Genomic DNA, 18160 nt, shown 5'->3' with positions numbered 1-18160 from the left:
CATCAGTCACACATCATTCATTCATTTAGCATGGTAGTTAGTATACATAGTTTAAAGGTTTTGGCCGAGCAACAACAGCAATAGTTACTTACGTAACATGTTCTGCACTGCAGTTCTTTGCTATAATAAGCAATAAATTATGCTTTACAAAATTAGTTTCAGAAATAAAACTCCTTAATTCACTACTCATGTCACTCTTAACTAATCCCATCACCAAAGGCCCCGTTAGGCAAGGACACCCCCCAATCCAGTCTCCAAGAGGTAGTTGCCAGTTCATTAGGCTAATTTGATGAATACAATCTGGAAAAAAAAATAAGGAAGATTGTGGATGGGAAGATGTACTGCAGATGTAATCCTGTTATTCAGGAAGTATACCAACACAAATTTAATATGCTCCTCTTAAGAGTTACCAAGTATAGTTCCATACACACATGAACCAGTAGTCTAACAAGGGAATAGGTTTCAGTAAACCACATTGAAGTGCAGTGGCAAAACTTGTCCTGTTCCCAATAGTTCACATCTAATTTGTAATGTCTGGAAAAACTGGGTGATGGTGGCGTAAGCTAATTCATCACAGACAGGCTAAGACAAAGCATTCTTAAAGAAAACAGATGCTGCTATCCCAGTGGAATGCGCTCCTACTTGGCCTTCTAGGAGGGGAGACGGTGACATTCTGGAAACATCTGAAACCTCTAGAATGGTGGATGTCTTCCTGGAGGTCATTTCCAAGGACTGAGACTTGGATTACAAATGTGATTCCTGCAATGATCACGAAACATGGAGATAGCAACTGGAAGCACCAAGTAATGGGCAGAAATGTTCTATGCTCAAAAGCAGCTTGCAATATCTTCCTCTTCTGCTGACCGTGGCCCCTTTTTTAACAAATGTACAAAATGGTCACTTTCCTGTACTATAGTTCTCTGCTAAGCAACTGCTTTAAGTGCCAGTGTTCTGCACCTTGTGTGAGATCCACAACAACATGTGTTGGTAAGCTTTGCTATTGAACTGAAGAAGAAACAAACTAGAGAAAGGGCACTTTTCAAATGTGTGCATGCTAGAAAATGGAAAAGTTTCTTCACCAATGCTGAAGATCTAGGCCTGAAGAAACTACTAAAAGACTACACTGAAGCTAAGGGATGAACTATTCAGCTCTGAGGCACAAGAAATCAGAGCATACAGGTGTACTGTCTCTCCTTAATTATGAACCTGGGCTTCAACTACTTGTTACTGAATGAGACAGACTGCAACTCTAGACATGTTCAATTCTCTGATGATCTAACCAGAAGTGACTTATGCCAACAGTCTCATAGCATATGTTACTAGTACCTACAGCAATGACTCTTATGATGCGCCTCTGTTCTTAGTGCGCTAAAAAGGCTTAGTCAGCTGCTGTTTCAAAATAAATTGATGGTTGACCTAGAAAGACTACAGCCAGAAGTGTGCCAGATACAAAACAGACCTACATATGCCACACAGCACTTGCCAAATTAATAAATTAGCTGCAACAGAATGAAGATTTTTTTTTTGCATCCGTTTCATAACAGATGGAGTCAACACAGGACTTTAGCCCTAGCGCCATCAATCCCGGGTGTCCACTGCCCAAGGGACCAATTCTGGCTCTGCACCTAGCTGAGTAGGGGACCAAACAACAAAGCTGCATACTAAAAGGTCTCAAAGAAAAGGGAGAAGTCTTGGATATTTCCTTCACTGGGCAGGGGCCTTGTACTTACTCTTATCAGCCTAAGAGTACAGAGTTAAGGAGTTGTCATCAAACTGCAGCCAGCTGTTCTTGCACTATCAAATCTGGTGGGAAGTCCCAAAGCCCTAACCTCTCACACGCGCTTGTTACACTTGTGGGTGGGGGTATGGTTATGTAAACAGTCACACACTAAAAAGAGATGTTTGAATACATTTCTGCTGCAATAACCTTTGATAGGTAGGTTACACCCTGCAAAGGATACAATAGCTAGCCAGCTTCCAAAGCTTAACGGCACATTCCACTCGCCCAGACAGTTATCAAATTTAGCTGGGGGGGGGGGGTATTAAGAGTCTGGGCACCAAGCCCTTCAGGGCTTGCATGTCATCTGAAAAAGGGAGAACAGACCCTGAAATAAGTCAATGCTAGGTATGCAAAAAAATCAATGTCCTCACCCCAGCAAATAAAAATCATACAAAAAATAGGGGGAGGGAGCAACTACTGTAGCAGTGGTTTATTCTAACATCTACTGTTATGGTAAGATTATTTAAATAAAAGTACTATACTTAATTCATCATTACATCATGGCTGCATGTAGCCTTAGCCACAAAGGTAAAATACCAAAACTTAGAAGGTTTGGAAGAAGGAAGGATGAGGGTTCAAGAGTCCCTGGAGAAGGTCCTAGCAAAGCCTGCTCTAGACATCTGGAGTGCTTTGTGAAAGTACATACAGAGGACCAAGTTGCTGCACCTGGAACATTCTGAGTCTATACCTTCCTTTCCAAAAAGCCACAAAAGCCAAGGCCCTAGTAGGATGTGCTGTGACCCTGCCTAGAATTTACTTGTTACAATCACAGTAACAGAAGGAAACATCATAACTAGGTGCGAGGTTGGCATAACGGTTGAAGTGTTTACCTTACAAAAACAAGGTGTAGGGTTTGATTCTCACATGGGGTAATTGGTTAGGCTTAAAATGGCCCACAAGGGCAATTAGCCTAGTACTAATCTATTGGGGGTGGGAGGCTGGCATCATGGTTAAGGTGTTTACCTTGAAAACACAAGGTGCAGGGTTTGATTCTCACATGGGGTAGTCGGCTAGGCTTAAAATGACCTACAAGGGCAGTTAGCCTAGTAATAATCTATTAACCTATCTATGAACCTATATAATTTGGAAGTTGTTGGCTTTGACACTCTTGTCCTTTTTATCTTCATAAAGACTGAATAACACCAGAATTTCTGAAGATTTTAGTTTGGCGAAGACAGTATCAGACTTGACTATGACAGAATATAAAGAATCCTCTCTCATTCACTTTAGGTTCTGAAAAGACAATGAGGAGATGGATAGCTTGACTTGAAATAAACATGGATGCCACTTTAGGTATAAGTGAAGTTGTTCTCAAAAAAACTCTCTTTGTGAAAGAATGATCTTAAATGATAAAAAAAACTTCTTCCTCCACTTCCAACACAAACACCTTAATAATCCACAAAAATTCTGGGCAGGCTTAAACAAGCTCCTGAACCCAGGCCAGGCAACCACCCCCACTCCAACAACTTGCAAACAACAGTGCCCTGTAAACATTGCTAACACATTCAATAGTTTCTTCACAGAAACTATACAATCCCTGGCCACACAATTCAAACAAACAACCAGCCCACTCCACTACCCATGCCAGCAGAATACTACAACTACATCAGATCATCTATTTACCCTCGATCCAGTACCCATATCCTCTATAACATCTCTTCTTAAAAAACTAAAACCCACTAAGCTAGCAGCTGACCTTCTCCCAGCTGAGTTTCTGCAAAAAGCAGCTGAGGCCATTTCCTATCCCGTCTCCATAATCATAAACCGTACCTTGTCAGAAGCCTTCATCCCCTCCATATGGAAAATGTCCCACATTATATCTCTCCATAAAGGTGGTAATAGAGCTAACCAACTACAGACCTATAGCTATACTCTCACCCCTGGCCAAAATTATGGAAAAGTGTGTCCACAAACAACTGATGGAACACCTCACCAAAAATAAAATTCTAGCCAACTCCCAGCATGGTTTCAGGCCAAATCACAGTACCACATCAGTCCTACTATCCTTTTCTAATACCATCAATAACTTCAGAAACAATAATAAACTATCATCTGCTCTTTTCTTAGACCTCTCCAAGGCCTTTGATATGGTGAACCACATTCAACTCCTCCATACATTAAAAAAACTATCACTCAGCAATTCCACGCTGAAATGGTTCCAATCCTACCTGTCCAATAGGCAACAGGCTGTTCTATGGCAGGACAAATTATCCACATGCCTACCTGTTACACTTGGAGTTCCCCAAGGATCTATTCTTGGCCCTCTTCTCTTCACCATCTTTGTTAATGACCTGCCCACAATCACCCCCCATGCCACATGCATTCAATATGCAGATGATTCGACTATCATCAGCACTGCCTCCAACCTGGCAGACCTCACTGCTTCAACCCAAGACACCTTCAACCTAATAGAAAAATGGTTCTCAAGTCGTCAACTAGTTCTCAACCCCAACAAAACAAAACTGCTTACTTTCCCCCCACCTTCTCTATTACATCCTCCAATGGAATCACTATATCACCAGAAGCTCACACAAAGCTATTAGGTATTACCATTGATAACTCCCTTAAATTTGACACCCATTTCAATCTAACCATCAAAACCGTCAATAAAAAGCTTGGCTCTCTCTATAAAGTAAAACACTTTCTCAATCCTCACGCTAAAATTACAATTGCCAGCACACACCTACTATCAACTCTTTTCTATGCCTCCCCTTTTACAAACCTAAACAAGACAACCCTTAACAAACTTGCGTCTTGTTACAATCACATAGCTAGATTTGCCACAAATTCCACCTTTAGAACACACCACTGCACTAACTTGAAGCAACTAGGGTGGTTAGAGTTTTCCAGCCAACTCCATTTCAACCAACTCAAAACGGCTCACCAGATACTGTATCACCCAGAGAAAACACCAGCTCTGAAAACATCATTCACCCTATATTAACCTGCAATCTTTACGCTCCTCCAATAAGATCTTAGCTCAAACTACCAAAGCCAATAATTCTGCTGGGGATTCTCTATTCTCAAACTTTGTAGGTAAAATGTGGAACTCCCTACCGACCATGCTCACCTCAGAACCTTCACTCCTACAATTCAAAAAAAAGCTTAAACCCCATCTCAATACTCTCTGGCAATGTCCCTGTTCCAAACCTGATTAACCACTATCATTTACCCTTCTCTTACCTCACTATCCTTAACCACTTTTTAACAAGGTGCCTCGCCTTTGTAACTGACCTATGTTTTTTTTTTATATGCTGCTGTTATTTTTTTCCCCAAGATGTGATGTATCTTTATATTGTATTTAGAACTCAACTATCTTCCTTTTTTGCATTAACAATGTTCCTATGTCTGTTATGTACCTGGAGCTTTTCTCCCCGGGCCTCCGCTGAAAATGGACATGTATCCAGTCGGACTCTCCCGGTTAACAAATGTAAAATAAAAATAAAAATACAATAAATGAGACAAGGTTGATTCAACATAAAAGTTTACAACTTTAGATAGTCTTCTAGCAGAAATCCAATCATCAAATCCGTTTTCCAAATAAGCCTGCTGAACTGGTTCAAATGAACCAAGAGCTCAATTTTCTAAACCAAACTGGAGCAATCCACTTTCTAGATGGATCCGGGTATGCAGAACCCCTTTCAAAAACATCTTGCTATGAAACGCATTAAAAAAGGAGGATACATGGGCAGACATGCTGAAATGACTGACAAGTTAACATCGATGGAAAAATATGAAAGGCCAGAGGATAAAAAGACAGACATTGTAGAATGAGAAATGCTAGCCTTAAAATGGTCTTGGTTCTTAATGTGGCATCAACTACAAAATCTTTTCCATTCGCTAATGAACGACTTCCTAGTAGCAGGCTTCTTTGACTCTTTTAGTACCTGCTGCACATTCTCAGAAAATAGGTATTACAATTCTACCATCCAGGCAGCTGAAGTTGTTTCAAGCTGAGGTGCACTAACCCCGGTCTTGTATGAGTAGGTCCAGTCTGTTAGGAATTTTGTGGTAACTGCTCTTGGCCATTACAAAAAGGGAGAACCACTGCTGCCTGGGCCAAAAGAGAGAGAACCAAAATGATCTCTGAAGAGTCCTCCTGAATTCATCAGAATGAGCGAAAATCTGCAGACACAGTAAAATCCAGATGTTCCTTGCTTATGTTGCTGTCTGTGATCAAATTAGCGACTGCATTATGTCTGTAGTTTATGCACCAAAGAGCTTACATTACTCATTGCTATGGTAGCACAGTGTTATTTTCTTTGTTATCTGCTTTGTAATTAGCATCTTCTAATGTATTTCAGCAGTATAACATTAGCGACTTTTGTGTTTTTTTTTTTTTTTTTTTTACCATTCCTTGCCAAATAATATATATATGTTTTTTCTTCCCTGCAAAGTCACGGCCGCTAAATGCCTCACAGCTGCCGATACGGGAAAAAAAGTTCTCTCTTAGTGATCATTGTTTTTGGCGGCTGAAAGCTGTACAGTGCCTTTACCAGCAAACACAGCTTTCCGCACTACCTAAACTAGCTGCAGATATAAGCTTTACAATATACCCAGTAGCTGCTGATACAGCTTTCTGCAGTATATTAGCGCTTTTTTTTTTTTTTTGTGTGTTTACCATTACATACCAAATAATGTATTTTGTCCTGACAAGTCACGGCCATTAAATGCTTTACAGCTGCCGATACGGCTCTCAGTAATTCACTCTTAGCGACCTTTGTTTTGGCAGTAAAAAGCTTTATAGTATCTTTACCAGCAAACACAGCTTCCGCACTACCTAAACTAGCTGCAGATATAGCTTTACAATATACCCTTAGCACGCTTTATTTATTTTCTGAACTTGACTATTAAATGCATAACAAATGTTTTTTTTTTTTTTTGCCATTTGGGTGACTTACATGGGCACTGATTGTTTCTAATGTGCATGTGATTTGAAGTGATAAGTTTGTTACAAAACTACTGCTCAACTATTTCTGCCTCCATTTTTCTCTACCTCTCAACTTCTCTTTCCCTCTGCCTGCTCTTTTTTTCCCTTCTCCCTTCTTTCCTCCATTTTACTCTACTCTATAAGACTAACCACCTCTACTCTGAACTTACCTCTTCCCTGCACTTTCCCTCTACCTATTCTTCCCTACCCCAATTTAACTTTTTTTTTTCGCTCCTTTTACAGCTGCTCCCACGGGTGTTCTCCCCCCTTTTGTTACTACTAAACAGGAAACCCATCCTTTTAAGAGAAGTCGTCTCTGGACAATCTGTCTGATCTACTCTACAAATACTGGGATCTTGACTCTCCATTACTAAAGAAACTCAGTGTATGTAATTAGTCTCATATATGTTATACTAGTGCCTATCTAAACTTAAGCAGCATCCTACCTTGGTGCGCTTGTAGGTAAGCCTACCGTAGGCCATTGCACTGCCCCGCCCCAACCTTGATCTACAGTCTAATCTTTTAGTCCCCTCACTACCTCTATCTATTCTTCCTTAAACCTTACTTCTTAGAGGAACCTCTTCAAAGTGTACCACCCTCCTTTCTCCACTAGGTGGCAGCTTACTCTAGACATAGATGACCAGATATAAACCTTTTCTGCTCCATATATTTTCTCTGCCTAGAACGTGTCTCTGCCCTTCTCTACTGAAACAGTGATACTTCTGCCACACACTCATGCACTTCCTCCAAAACGTGCAACTTACAAACATAATTTCACAGTTTAACTATAAGAAACCCTAGCTAGTAAACAGAATACCTGCACCCAAGCTGTAGCTATCCTCCTCCAGTATCGGACTGTTTTTCTGCTCCTTTCCCACCTCTCTTGGCTCTTCCCGCTCCGTTCGCCCTGCGGGCTCACTCCGCTCCCCTACCCTGCCCCCAAATCTCACCCACCCCCTTCTCATTCCTTATCTCTATATCCTTGCCCTTATTTCTACTTACTCTTTACCATACCACCTCCTTCACTGATCTCTATTTAATCCTTCCCCCATCTCCCACTCATAACATCCCTACATCTCACTTTCATAATATCTCATCCTCTAATTCCCCTCCACCCTATCCTTCTCTTAAATGTAAAAGCATTTCCAAACTCTTCTAATTACTTCAAACCCAAAACAAATCTCTATCAGCCTTCTCTAACCAAACACAAACCTAACAAACATATTCACCTTCCCACTTACCTTTGTCTAGCCGGAGACATCCACCCTAATCCCGGACCAAACCTCTCTCCAACAAACCTCCCCAGCACCAGCACCAAACCCTCAAGTAAAAACCTTAAACTCTTCACCATCAACGCCCAAAGCTTAATAAAAAAATTAACCCTCTTCCATGCCTGGCTCAACCATAACCTACCAGACATAGTAGCTATCTCTGAAACCTGGCTAAAACCTCATATAAGTGACTCCGAATTCCTTCCTCCCCGGATTTCAATCTCTCCGATCTGACTGCCCAAGTAGAAGAGGTGGTGGTGTAGCTTTAATCTACTCAAACCAATTGTCCATCTCTCCTTACCCTAACCCTATTCCCTCTTTCTCTAATGCTGAACTTGTGACTGGCCTACTAAAAATAAATACCCATAAATGTATCTGCATTATTTCCCTCTATATTCCCCCTGGTAACAACACCAATACCCTGGAAGACATACTATCCTGGACCTCATCCAATATTAAACTAGAAACCTACATGGGAGATGTGATGTAAATATTGACTGGGGAAAAATCATCAGCCCTAATCCCATAATAACAATCAACCTACTCAACTTCACTCAACTTACAAACTCCATTACCAGGCCTAACAAAACCAACCCTCCAGGCTCCATACTTGACTGGACTCTAGTATCTCATCCTAACAAAGTCATAAAATCCAGTGTCATTCCTGACTCATTAGGAGACCACCTCCCTGCCTTCACCCTTCGAGCTACTCCCACTTCATCACACTCTCACCAATACATTCATACTCGTTAACCTGTCTAACTTTAAACCCACCACCTTCTCTAACTCCCTTAAACTAACTAACTGGAACCCCTTAAAAATACTACCATTAGACAAAGCCGTTGACTACTTCAATTCTACATTCTTAACTGTCCTTAACTCCCTTGCTCCAATCAGAACTAAAAGAGTCAAAATTAAGACCACCCCATGGCACACCAAAGATACAAAAAAGATAATGCTACAAAGGGATAAAACATGGAAAACTTACCTCTGCCATAAACAGCCAGAAATACTACTTAAATATAAACAATTCAGAAACCTAGCCACAAAACAAGTCATTAAAGATAAAACATCTTACTACATTAAACTACAAGAAAATCATGCAAAAAATCCCAAACAGTTCTGGAACTCTATTAATTCCCTCCTCAGCCCAGGTACAAAAAACAACCCTTGTCCAGACACCAGCAAATCTGACCCCGAAATTGCAAGAAAATCATGCAAAAAATCCCAAACAGTTCTGGAACTCTATTAATTCCCTCCTCAGCCCAGGTACAAAAAACAACCCTTGTCCAGACACCAGCAAATCTGACCCCGAAATTGCCTCGCTATTCAATACCTTCTTTACGTCTTCTATCGCTGAGCTAACTAAGACCTTTACCAACATTAACCCCCACCCCCCGCTCAATCTCCACCTCCCTCATCTCTACACCTTATTTTTGAACTTAAACCCATTTCCACCAATCTAATAAAAAAACTTCTTTATAAACTTAAGCCTTGCTCCAACGCCCCTGACAGCATTCCATCCTCCTTCCTAAAAATAGCCTCTGATGCTATTGCTCTGCCTATCAGCATCCTGATCAATAGATCACTAAGTGAATCCTATGTTCCCAAACTTCGGCATTCTGCATTTATTATTCCACTTCATAAGGGTGGCAAAAATTGTAATGTCTCCAATTTCCGCCCCATAGCCATCCTCTCCCCCGTCTCCAAAATTCTTGAAAAATGTATCCACCTGCAGTTCTTGCTATTCCTTACCAAACATAAGCTACTCTCTCCTACCCAACACGGCTTCCGCCCAGGACACAGTACTAACACCACCCTTCTCTCCTTCTTACATTCTGTAAACTCCGCCCGTGCCTCTGGTAATATGGTATCTTCTGTTCTGCTTGACTTATCCAAAGCCTTTGATACTATCTCTCATACCCACCTTCTAAGCCATCTCTCCAATGGCAACCTCTCTCAACTCTCTCATGGTTCTCTAGCTACCTTTCAAACAGGTCCCAAGCCGTGAAATGGGGCCAAGCCACCTCCTCTTTCCTTCCTACCCCTACCAGAGTACCCCAAGGTTCCATACTTGGCCCATTGCTATTTAATATCTTCATTAATGACTTCCACAAAGCCATTCCTAACACCAAAATTGTGCAATACGCTGATGACTCCACTTTGATCCGCTGCGCTACCAACCTAACAGAGCTCCAATCTCGGACACAAAAAGCCTTCTCAACCACTGAAAACTGGATGCTCCAAAATCACCTCTCACGAAATGCCAATAAAACAAAAATCCTTCTATTCTTCCCCTCAAAATCCCCCCCTCTTGACAATAACTCCCCTCCATATAACCAGTCTCAATAACTCCACCATCGAGATTGTACCCTCTGCCAAACTTCTTGGTGTCACAATTGACAATCAACTAAAATTGAACACTCATATCCAGGTAAACATCAAGAAAACACACATAAAACTAGGCCTACTTTACAGAAACAACCACTTCCTCTCTCCTTCCACCAGACTAACTTTTGCCTCTACCTACCTCCTTCCCTCTCTTATGTATGGCGCTCCTCTGCTCACTAACTTATCTTCCACACTCACCTCCAAACTTGAAGTTTGTTATAACAACATTTCCAGATTTGCTACCAATGCCAAATCCTCCTCTCATCACTGCACCGCCTTTCATTGACGAAACTGGCTTGAACTCCCTAACTTACTTGACTTTCTCCAAATTACCACAGCCCACAATTTACTATTCCAACCCACTAACTGCCCTGCTCTAACATTCTACAACCTTATACCCCTCTCAGACCCCTTAGATCCTTTCACCAAAACCTGATCACCGTTCAAAAACCCAAGCGCCCAGCTGGTCAGCTTCTCCTATCCTTTTCCCTAGCAAAAAAATGGAATGCTCTACCCTCCTCTCTAAGGACCTGTAACAACCATCTTATCTTCAAAACTCAACTTCATTCCTACCTCTACCTGAACAAGAAATGCAACTGCACTCTTCCACCCATACCTCTCATGCCCTCCTCCCCCTTTACTCCAGGCTAACCTTTTCTTCCTACCTTACTCTCAATCCACTGATTCATTTTGTAACTAGATAATACTATCTAGCCTTTATACTAAAAGTTTGTTTATTTTTCTGAACAATAACTGTAATTGTCTTTGACTTTTTCTTGTTAAAGGAACCCATTGTTTGTACTCTCTGATATTTTCATGTAATTAACTTTGCTACGTGAAGCTTTTCTCCCCGGGCCTCCACTGAAAACAGGCTCTTAAGCCCAGTGGACCTCCCCGGTAATCAAACTGGAATAAATAAAATAAATAAATCCGACGAGGGCATAGGGACCACAGGTGATTTAGAGAATTAAGTGCACTTATCACTGCTAACATCTCCTTGATGTTTACTTGTTTTGTTCGGTCTTTTTTGTTCAAACATTGCACTCAGACACCCCCCCCCCCAAAACAAAAAGATTTCTCCAAGCAAAGTTTGATATGTCTCTTGTTAGAGGCTGTAGAGCAGCCTAGACCAAATTCCCAGCTGCCCCCAAGTACTGTCTGGTTATGTGACTTACTTGAGGTCATACAGTAGGGAAATGAGGGCTAAAAAAAAAAAATCAAACCCTGCACCACAGAAACTACAGCTCTCAGCCTACTCTGTGAATGAGATCTTTTACCCAAGTGAGAAATTCTGACGCTTTGAAAAAAGATTCTGCAGAGATAAGCACATTTCCTAGACAAGGTAAATCTGAACACCCTGCAGTCTGCAATGGGTTATCACTGGAGTTAGACACTTTGTAAACACCAATGGAGCAGCAGATAACCAAAAAGGTAATGCAGAAAACTGAAAGTGTAATCCAGACACAGCAAATCTCGTAAAGATGTCTGAAATCCATGGCTACTACAATATAAGCATGCCTTAAATCTAGACGTACTTAAAAAGTAAAATCTAGACGTACTTAAAAAGTAAAATCTAGTACTCCACAAGGCTTCTTTCTTTGGTTACAGAAATATTTCTGAGTAAAACCCTTCCCTTACAGAACAGGAAGGAAAGTACAGTTGTGTACACCTACCATAAATATAGATGTTCGAGTGTCTTCACTGTTGCAGTCATAACTGTAGGGTGATCCTGCCGGCAGGCAGCCCGAGGTCGGCCAGAATCACAAAGTCTGGGTCCGGCGTCGGCTGCACAAGCTAGTACCCTGACGTCAGTACGCTCTGGTACATAGCCCTCAGCAGACGCCATCTTCTCCAGCCTTTCTTGCCCCAGATGTCAGAAATCCCCAATAAACAAAAAATGAGTCCCACAAGGAAACACAAACACACCATAAAGTGAAAAAAAAAAAAAAAAGAGGGGATAGGAGGGAGGGAAACACCGACTGCAACAGTGAAGACACTCGAACATCTACATTTATGGTAGGTGTACACAACTGTACTATGTTCTTCGTGTTTCACTGTTGCAGTCATAACTGTAGGGTGGAATCCCAAAGCAGTGAAGAAAGGGAGGAGGCTTAGATAGAAGAAGGGGCAGCAAGAAGGCCCTGCAAAACAGCAGAGGCAAAACCTGCCCTGGTCTTAGAATACAAAGGGAGACTGTAGTGCTTGGAAAAGGTATGCACAGAACTCCAAGTGGCAGCTTCCAAGATATCCTTGGTAGGGACTCCTCTGAGAAAAGCAGTAGAAGTGGCATCTGCTCTAGTAGAATGACTTCTCACAGTACCTGGAAACTGTTTCCCATGATGAGTGTAACAAAATCTTATTCCATAGGCAATCCATTTGGAAATAGTTTGTTTGGAAATAGCCTTTCCAAGAGAACTAGAGGCAAAAGAAACAAACAATTGGTTAGATTTTCTGAACTCTTTAGTCTTGTCCAAGTAAAATCGTAACTGTCTGTGTACGTCCAATGAATGCAAAATCCTTTCCCCTTTATTTTGAGGATTAGGAAAGAAGGTAGGAAGGTGAATTGTCTGATTTAAAGCAACTTTTGAAATCACCTTAGGCATGAAAGTAGGATTGGTCCTCAAGGATACTCTGTCAAGATGGAAAATTAGGTATGGCTCCACAGCCATAAGAGCTTGCAACTCTGAAACCCTTCTGGCAGAAGTCAATGCTAACAAAAGAACTGTCTTCCAGGATAAAAATTTAATATCAGAAGCCGCAGCAGGCTCAAAAGGAGGCAAAGTGAGTTTTTCCAAAACATAGTTAAGATCCCAGGCAGGGACAGGAGGGGTCCTGGGAGGCCTCAAATTCTTAGCTCCTCTCAAGAATTGTCTCACCAATGGATGAGAAAAAACAGGAGGGTCGGTATTAAAATGAGCAGATATAGCAGAAGCATGAATCTTAATGGAAGAAAAGGAAAGGCCTTTAGACAAAAGGTCTGAAAGGTAAAGCAAAATAGACGAAAGATCAGGCACAAAAGGATTAGAGCCACGGTCCTGCATCCAAATACAAAACCTTTTCCATTTAGAGGCATAGGATTTCCTAGTGTTAGGCCGTCTGGCTTCTAGAAGAACATCCAAAACTTGTTTGGGGAGCTTAGAAGAAATCAAATTTCCTTGAAGAGCCAAGCTGCCAGGCAAAGGGTCTTGAGATGAGGGTGTAGCATCTGACCCTGATGCTGAGACAGAAGAGAAGGGTACAGAGGAAGGATCCAAGGAGGTTCCAAGCACAGATGTTGTAAGGTTGGATACCAAAACTGTCGAGGCCAATTTGGAGCAATCAAGATGATGAACTTGGGCTTGTCCTGTTTTATCTTCAGTAATATCCGGGGAAGAGGAGGGAAGGCATATCCCGAAAGGTACCTCCAACTGAATGACAGGGCATCCACTTTCCAAGCTGTTTTGTGGAAGGACCTGGTGCAAAAGAGAGGCAACTGATGATTGAGATGGGATGCAAACAAATCTATCTGGGGACACCCCCAAACTGCAGTTATCCTGTTGAATAAGTTGGTGTCTAGCATCCATTCGTGAGGATCCAAAATGTTTCTGCTTAGGTTGTCTGCTAAGAGATTCTGCTTTCCTGGAATGAACTGAGCCTGAAGATGCAGATTCAGACTTAGAGCTATGTCCCATAAAGTCATAGCTAGTCTGCAAAGGGGGTATGAATGAGAGCCCCCCTGCTTGTCCATGTACCACATGACTGTGGTGTTGTCTGTACGAATTAGAAGAGGCCCTGGTTGCAAAAGGGTCTTGAAGGCTAGAAGAGCATTTTGAACTGCCAACATTTCCTTCAGATTGATGTGCCAGTGAAGGTGATTCTTTGTCCAGGTCCCCTGCTGGCAAATGTTTAGAAAATGTGCTCCCCAAGCATAATCCGAGGCGTCCGTGGTTATGATTTGAGATGGTTGAGGTAGACGAAAAGGCTTTCCTTCGTTTAAAGCGCACACCCTGGACCACCAAAGGAACTCCTTCTGGAGGCAGGGGATCAGAGGAATCAAAGTGCCCAGATCTTGGTAATGATGTGACCATACACTTTTCAGGTACCATTGAAGCTTTCTCATATGAAGCCTTGCATTTGGAATTAACAGAATGCATGAAGCCATATAGCCCAGTGCCTGTAGGAATTTCCTTGCAGTGAGCTGAGTTAAGGTTGCCAAGGTTTTGAAAATTGAAGCCAGCTGTATTTGTTTTTCTGGAGTAAGGAAAGCCCTTTGTAAGGTTGTATTTAGGAGGGCTCCCAAAAATATCATTTGTTGAGAAGGAATCAATTGTGACTTTTTTATGTTCACTGAAAATCCCAGGAGGAGGAAGAGACGTTGAACAAAATCCAGATGTTGAAGTAAAAGGTCCTTGCTGTCTGCCTGGATAAGGCAGTCGTCCAAATAGGGGTAAATCTGAATCCCCTGAAGTCTGCAATAAGCCACTACTGGGGCCAGGCACTTGGTAAAAACCCTGGGCAGTAGATAAACCAAAGGGCAGTACAGAGAATTGAAAGTGCCTCGAGCCTGCTTTGAATCTGAGGAATTTCTTGCGTTCCTGCCTGATGGGAATGTGTAAGTAGGCCTCCTTTAGGTCCAATGTCACCATCCAAGCGTCCTGGGAGAGTACTGGAAGCAGTTGTTGTAGAGTAAGCATTTTGAATTTTGGAATTTCCAAAAGGTGTTTAACACTGAAAGGTCCAGAATAGGTCTCCATGAGTTTTGTTTTCTTGGAACCAGAAATAGTCTTGAGTAAAAGCCTTTTCCCATTTCTGAGAAAGGAACAGGCTCTATGGCTCTCATGGCCAGTAGAGCATCCACTTGATTTAAGGCCTCTGCCCATTGATGTTTTGGCAGATCTGGCCAACCGATAACCCTTGGCAGAGTATGAAAATGGAACTTGTAGCCTCTTAAATCACGTCCAATACCCATTTGTCCTGGGTAATATGAGTCCAATTTTTGTAAAAAAGAGAAAGCTTTCCTCCGAGAGGGGCATCCAGGTAAGGGGGTCCTGAAGCCCAACCGAGAGAGTCATTGAGTCTGCTTCCTTTGAGATTGGGATCTGTCTTCTCCCCTTCTAGGTGAAGAAGCAGTCCATTGTCTGGATCTGTAAGAGGCCTGAGCTTGACCACGACCTCTGGAGCGTCTATATCTTCCCCTTTGAGGCCTGTCAGACGTGGGAAAGGACCAATTTTTGTTGGGCCAATTCCTGGAAAATCTAGGAGGCTGAACTTGTAAGAAATCTTTCACAGTCTGCATAGATTTTGCCTTTTCTTCCATCTTTTTAATAACCTCTTCAGCCTTGGATCCAAATAAAACATCATGCTGAACGGGGGCATCTAAAAGTTTAGCCTTAAACTGTTCCGGCAAACTTTGTTCACGAAGCCAGGCATGTCTCCTAATAACAGTACCAGAGGCTGCGGCCCTGCAAGAAGCTTCCAAAGCATCAAAACCACAATGCAAACTATGCTTGTTCACTTGTTCAGTTGCATGCAATACATCCTGCGATTCCTTATCCTCTGCACATGCTGGAAAGGTAGCAAGCTTTTGCTTCAAAACAGACAAAAGAAATTGCTGATATTTAAACATATGAAACTGGCAATTTAAAGCCCTAATAGCAAGGGTAGCAGAAGTATATACCTTTTTACCCCACCTGTCTAAGGCACGAGAATCCTTCTCGGAGGGAATAGGATTTTTGGAAGAAGCAACCTTAGCAGCCTTAGAACCCTGAGAAATAGTTTCAGGATCCGCAGAAGGGTTCTTGAATAAGAATAAATGAGAATCAGAGACCCTGTAAAATCTATCAGGCTTAGAAGGAGCAGGGGGCATGGAATCAGGATTCAAATTAGCCTCAGAAAAGGCATCATCCACAATATCAAGAACAGGAGGAATAGCTAAAGGCCTGTGTTGAGAAAGAAGAAGGAATTCCCTAAGCCCCTTCTTGGAAGCAGAATAATCCTGACCTTCCCAATGAAAATGTTCCCTCATCTCATGTAAGGTCTCCCCAAAAGAGAAATCCTCAGGCGGAGAAGCAGAGGGCAGGGAATCCTCTGCATCCGAATCCTAAGGAGGAAAGGAATATTCCTGATCAGAGGAAGAAACAGAAGATACAGAAGCCTGGTCAGAGGAATCCAAAGGAACATCCTGTCGAGGCCTTTTCTCTGGAGGGGGGTGAGAACCCCTAATCATTGTAAGCAAATCTTCAGCCATCCTTAGCAATTGCTTCTGTGTCTTGGGAGTAGCTTCAGAAGTAGCTGTAGCAGAAACTTTAGGTTTAACTGGAGTCTTGGACTTTGCCTTTGTCTTTGAAATGGTGATGTTAGTAGGCCTGAATACCCCCTCAGAAGCCGGTACCTGCACAGCGGTTCCGGACCCATCTAAGGGAGCGACGTCCGAAGGTCCTGCAGCAGATAAAACAATAGGCCTTGATGGCTCCCCATGGGAGTCCGTATCGGCCATCGGTTCAGAAGTGGCGGACGACAGGGGCTGCAAAAGCGCCTCATTGACGACAGCCGAACCGGACGCTGGCTCCAGCTGCGACGAATCCTGTTTCGACCTCGGAGGCCTGTCCTTGTCTTTGCGCTTCTTTTGAATTCTGGTAGAATCCGACGACATTCTATAATTGAAGCGTCTGCCAAAGTAATTTAAAGCCCAGTCGTACTGACGCTTAATAGTGCGAGAATTGAACCTGGCACAGAACCGACAACAAGAAACGTCGTGGTCAGGGCCTAATCAAGGTAGACAGTAAGAGTGGAAATCTTTATGAGGTATCTGTTTTCCACACGCTATACAATTATTAACTTTTTCTGACATCGGAGGAACAAGAAAAAGATTCCCCAACAGGGTACTTAGCTTTGAGAAGAGAAGTAAGAACTTCGGACCGACAGCAATCAAAAACGTAGATCGAAAATCGACAACCAATGACTTGCGAGCTGCTTTCCACCGCACGGCAAGAAAGACTGGAGAAGATGGCGTCTGCTGAGGGCTATGTACCAGAGCGTACTGACGTCAGGGTACTAGCTTGTGCAGCCGACGCCGGACCCAGACTTTGTGATTCTGGCCGACCTCGGGCTGCCTGCCGGCAGGATCACCCTACAGTTATGACTGCAACAGTGAAACACGAAGAACATCAAGTTCTATCACTCACTAAGTCTGCAGATACTAAATGACAGGGGAAAAATGAAGTCTGATAAGGTCAATGAAGAGGTATCTCTTGAAAATTAGACAGGAGGTCCCACTACTACATGTAACCCTATTTCATGACTCGCAAAGCCCATTTGTCAGAGTATTTGTTGCCAAACAGTAGAAATGAGAACCAGATTTTAGGGAATAATTAAGGGTTTGCCAGGGTGGGAGTTGAAGGGGGGTGCCATTTTACATAATCATTACAACATATTAGGGCTCTTCTTGCTTATGGGAGTCACCCCCCGACCCTTCTTTTTTGAGCCTCCCTTCTTGCCACTTTTTTGTTTTATGTTGATATATATATATATATATATATATACATGCATATATGAAAGATTTGCATGCCTGAAGTTTTCAAAGACTGCTTATTTTGATTTTTATAAAAAGAAGCTGAACTAGGATGAAACTAAGGAAAAGTACAGTTTTGTACCTACCATAAATGTAGATATTCGAGTGTACACCCTGCTGCAGTCATCACACTTGGGTTATCTTGTCATCAGGCGGTCCCAGCAGTCGGCCTGAATTCCAAAGTCATGGTCCGGCGTCGGTCGTTGTCGCTTCTTCCTTGACGTCAGTGCACCAAGGGT

At 42.4% G+C, this 18160-nt stretch overlaps 1 protein-coding gene across 2 annotated transcripts in view; it reads right to left on the bottom strand.

The window, feature by feature from the left end:
* PIAS3 (protein inhibitor of activated STAT 3) overlaps positions 1 to 18160 on the bottom strand; it is a 1163468-nt gene that overhangs the window by 693246 nt on the left and 452062 nt on the right. The gene's annotated exons all lie outside the window — the stretch shown is intronic.

The sequence above is a fragment of the Protopterus annectens genome, chromosome 8.part0 (genome assembly GCF_019279795.1).
Source record: "Protopterus annectens isolate FY-2018-M chromosome 8.part0, PAN1.0, whole genome shotgun sequence".
In the NCBI taxonomy this organism is placed as follows: Eukaryota; Metazoa; Chordata; order Ceratodontiformes; family Protopteridae; genus Protopterus; species Protopterus annectens.
Note: the sequence above shows the minus strand (reverse complement) of the source record. Positions and strands in the feature narration are given on the sequence as shown.